A 4,834-nucleotide genomic window follows, 5' to 3' on the forward strand; every position below is an offset into this window, starting at 1 on the left:
TTGCAAAAAATGGCTTCTTCCTCCCCAGCTCCTTACAGAATAAATCATAGAATCACAGAACGGTTTGGGTTGGAAGGTACCTTTAAAGGTCATCTAGTCCAATCCCCTTGCAATGAGCAGGGACATCTTCAACTAGATCAGGTTAACGGTCAGGTGTAGACATTTACATTATAGACATATGCAATTCAGTTTAATAAATCCTCCTGTGACGTTCCTGGGGTTTCTCAAAGCTGTCACAGTCTTCTCTGTGTTCTGGGCCACTTCAGGAGTAGCACAGTCCATTGCTGCTGCAGTGGGAGGATGTTGAACCTAGCTGGCCAGCAGAACTGGAGGTAGTATTCTGGTTTTGGCTGAACACACCTTTATAAAAATCACCCAACTGACCCTGGTAGACCCAGAATAGAGTAAAATTTGTAGGAGAGAGTAGTATTTCCTTAAATACTTTGTAAATCTGCTACTGATGATTACCAGATCTGGTGTTTAAGAAGACTCCAAGCTCCAACTCGTTTACAGGTGATTAGGCCTTGTGTTTTGCATATTTTCAATAAGCACTGTCATTCCGATCCCAGCATGAGCCTCCCATTAAGTTTGCTTAAGGAGTAAAAAAAATTGACATCACACTACTCCCCCCCCCCGCCATCTTCAAGTGAAGTGACAGCAGTACATCTTTCAAGTTTAGTCACTGACCTGGTAAAAGCACTGTGGCATGGCTGACAATTTTTCTTTTCAGTATAACAAGAGTTATTTTTTCATCAATAAAATCTTTGGGTCCAATAGAAAGAAAACTTTGGTTGATGCTGTTTATGAAGGTTTTGTGACTGTATATGGCTTGGAAGTGGAAGCTGGTGGAAGCTGGTGGAAGCTGGTGGAAGCTGGTTTCACTGGTTTTCAGAATTCCTCTAGCTTCATGTCCAAAGGGTTTATACTACTATACTTGTTAGTTTTCTTTATGGATCTTAAATTATTTCCATTCCATATTGCACTACATTAAAGCATGCCGAAAGAAAATCACACAGGTTAGGACAAATAAAATCATTCTTTGGAAGGTACAAGGATGGCTTTTCATACTTGCCTGAGGAAGGGAGAGTTGGGACAAGCTGACTGACAAAACTCACAGCAGCATGGTGGGATATAACAGCTGATGGGAAAAGAACAAAAGAAACTACTGCTGTAGAAAAGAATAGGCTGAGCAGAGCAGCAGCAAGAGAGTTTACTTGCCGATAACAATATAGATAATGTACTACAATAAAGAAGATGAAGGACACAAGAGAACAAAAACTGACCGACAAACAGTATATGGTCTCTTTATCAGGGACCACTAAGGCGAAAGCAAAGATCCTGGATTACAGCTTTCAGCAGCAGTCTAGAAAAAGTTTTTCAAGGAGTTACTGTTGCCAGAAAGGCAAATGACAACTTCATTTGTTGCCCTAAATGCTAAGATGTCCCTAAATGCAAAATGTCTTTTTGCTACTGGAAAATAAAACATTTGATTTCTGAGATACGTATCTTAATTTTACAAATTGCTTTGTGAAATTAATGGTTTAATTCAAAAAAGTCATGGGGATTCTACATACAATTGCTACTGTACAGAATTTATTTTAATTTACCAGTAACCTTTGATTTTTATGATCATACAAATTATATTAAGGGTAATTATGGTTAAATTATGACAATGATGATATTAAATATTCTAATATATTTATGACATATAATATATATATTCTAATATAGTTATGGTTGGACTGGATGATCTATGGTTGGACTGGATGATCTTAAAGGTCTTTTCCAACCTAACTGATTCTATGATTCTATGATTTTAACAGACCTGATCTTTGATGAGGTTTCATAGCTGCGCTAACTGTTCTTCTGGCTTAATATCCTTACAAGCAGATATTAGGTACAATTTTCTAAATAAAATCTCCATTGCTGCAAATTAGGCAGATTACATAATTGAGAAATATTAATTATCCATCTCTTTTTACAGTAATACAATATTATATGATACAATTTGAAACTGAACTAAACTTGGTTTACAACTCAGAAGTTTGAATGAATAGAGGTTAATTTTGAGCACTCATTGAAAGGTAAACTTAAAACATATGAACTGGAAGGGTTTTTTTTTTTTATTTCTTTGTTTATTTTTTAAAGTGACTATATTTGTAAGGATTGTCACACAGACACAGGAGTGCATGGTGTCATGTGAAATGCAGGAGTGAGAAACAGGCACGTTATTTTTTCAGCAAAAAGCAGGTTTTACTAGTTGATGCCAGAAGCTCACCTCCTGAATCAGGTTACTGATTCAGCTGCAAAATACTTGATTGTAAAACATTTCAGTAAAAAATTACAGAATTAGCACACTGAAATTGGTCTTGACAGAGTCCATCCAAGATAAATAACAATTGGAGGAGGATGGAAAAGAGGCCCTTAAATCCTGTAACAATACCATAAAACATAAAAAAATCAGGAAAGAGATTGACTTTTAAGTAACAAGCATAATGGTGTGGTAATATACAGGAGAGCAGTAATAATAAGCAAATGTTAAATCCATGTTGAAGAACCAGGTATGGTTACAACACTGCTAAGGAATGTTGATCCAATTTATTTTTAAAACTGTTTCATCATTTCATGAACAGACCTAATAACTGATCAGGTTTCATAGCCTCAATAGCTGTTCCTTTGGCTTACTATCTGTATAGATATTGGATACAATTTTCTAAACTAAATCTCCCTTGCTGCAAATTAGGCAGATTACATAACTGAGAAATATTAATCATTTTACAATAATTTCATATGTACCTGGAGACACCTATTACATACCCTTTCATTCTGCTCTAAGCAAATCCAATTTACTTTTAAATCTTCTGGGTTGTTTTCAAAACCTTGTATTTCTGCTGTTCTTTCAATTTGTTCCAATTTGTTGGCATCTTTCTTAGTGTGGTATCTAAAACTGGACACAGTGTTCCAACTTAGGCTTACCTTGCATGGAGCAATGCAAAATAATTGCCTGCCATAAGATAACAATGACACTCAATTATGATTTTTTTTTTTACTTAGCAAAGTGGGCATTGAATTTTTTTGAGTCATTTATGGTTTGCTTGCTGCCCAGTAAGAGAATCCCTGCTCTCCTTGTTTGCCTGTCTTGTTTATAAAAGCTTTCCTAACTTTGTGTCCCTTACCAAGTGTTATTTCTTTCAGTCTTCCTGTTTTTCTGTTTTATATCTCTACATTGGTACACATTTTCTGTGTGATTGGGTCTTAGAGACAGGGACAGGTTACATACAAATCTTTTCAGTTTCAAGATTTTGTAGCAGTAATGGTATATAATTTCCCATCTTTTCTCTGTATTGAAACAGTTTGTTCTTTTGACTTAATAGTAATATTTGTCAAAACTAAAGCTTTGTCTGAACTTTTTTTCCCTGCCTGGGGTCTATTCTAGCAATTCTCTATGCTGAAATTTGCATTTGTTTGAAGATTTTTATTGTTCCACTGCTCTCACTTGTTCCTCACCTTAAAATCACAAACTCTCTCGCTTTGTGATCAGTTTTATCCATTGTGCTTTTCTACATTATGAGCAAATGCCTTCTTATTCAAAATGTATTGTATAAAAGCGGCTCTTAATTGTTGCTTCAAACTTATTCAAACCTATTTTTTCAAACATATACTGCTATATTTTTACCTCCAAAAATATAGTGGCAAAGACATCCATTACTGGTTTTTTGTTTCACCTGATAATTCACAAAAACATTTGTTTCAGCCCACACCTCCTTTTACTTTAACTGTTTATTAAATACCTACAATTAAATCAACCCTGGTTTATTCTGTTTTGTTTTCAACCACATACTTTCAACAGATATTTTTCTCAATTCTTTGTAAACTTCAAAAAGCCTGAGAGGATAGAGGTTGTTTAATAAATGCTGAAACAGAAGGAAAAAAAGCAGATGGTGCACTCGTGTGTAACTCTCTTCATTTTTTAAAAATTAAAACTCTATTTCTACACTGATTTCAGTCAGTTTATTCCTTAATTTTTTTCTCTGGTTCTGATCAAGCCATGGTGTGGTTTCTATAAATATCCTAATTTTTCCAGTTTGATCCCTGTGCTCAGAGTACAGACACCTCATGTCATCTTACCCAAGACTCCATTTTAATATCCTGCTATTCTACCCCATTTCTAGAAAAAAGTGCTCTTTTTTTTGTAACCTACTTTGTGGACTTTTTAATAAATTGGCAATTCTCCACTTAATACTAGATCTGTGTCACCAAGGAATGCTGCTTTCACTTAATTTCTTCCAGATATCATAGAATCATAGAATAGTTTGGGCTGGAAAGGACCTTTGAAGGTCATCTAGTCCAACCCCCCCCTGCAATGAACAGGGACATCTCCAACTAGATCAGGTTGCTCAGCGTCCCATCCAACCTGACCTTGAATGTTTCCAGGGATGGGGCATCTACAACCTCTCTGGGCAACCTGTTCCAGTGCTTCACCACCCTCATTGTAAAAAATTTCTTCCTTATAAATAGTCTAAATCTACCCACTTTTAGTTTAAAACCATTACCCCTTCTCCTATCACAATAAGACCTACTAAAAAGTTTGTCCCCATCTTTCTTATAAGCCCCCTTTAAGTACTGAAAGACCACCATAAAGTCTCCCTGGAGCCTTCTCTTCTCCAGGTTGAACCACCCCAACTCTCTCAGCCTAGCCTCATAGGAGAGGTGCTCCAGCCCTCAGATCATTTTTGTGGCCCTCCTCTGGGCCCACTCCAACAGTTCCATGTCTTTCCTGTGCTGAGGACTGCAGAGCTGGACACAGCACTCCAGGTGGGATCTCACCAGAGCA

The sequence above is a fragment of the Pelecanus crispus genome, chromosome 1, assembly GCF_030463565.1.
Source record: "Pelecanus crispus isolate bPelCri1 chromosome 1, bPelCri1.pri, whole genome shotgun sequence".
Taxonomy (NCBI): Eukaryota; Metazoa; Chordata; class Aves; order Pelecaniformes; family Pelecanidae; genus Pelecanus; species Pelecanus crispus.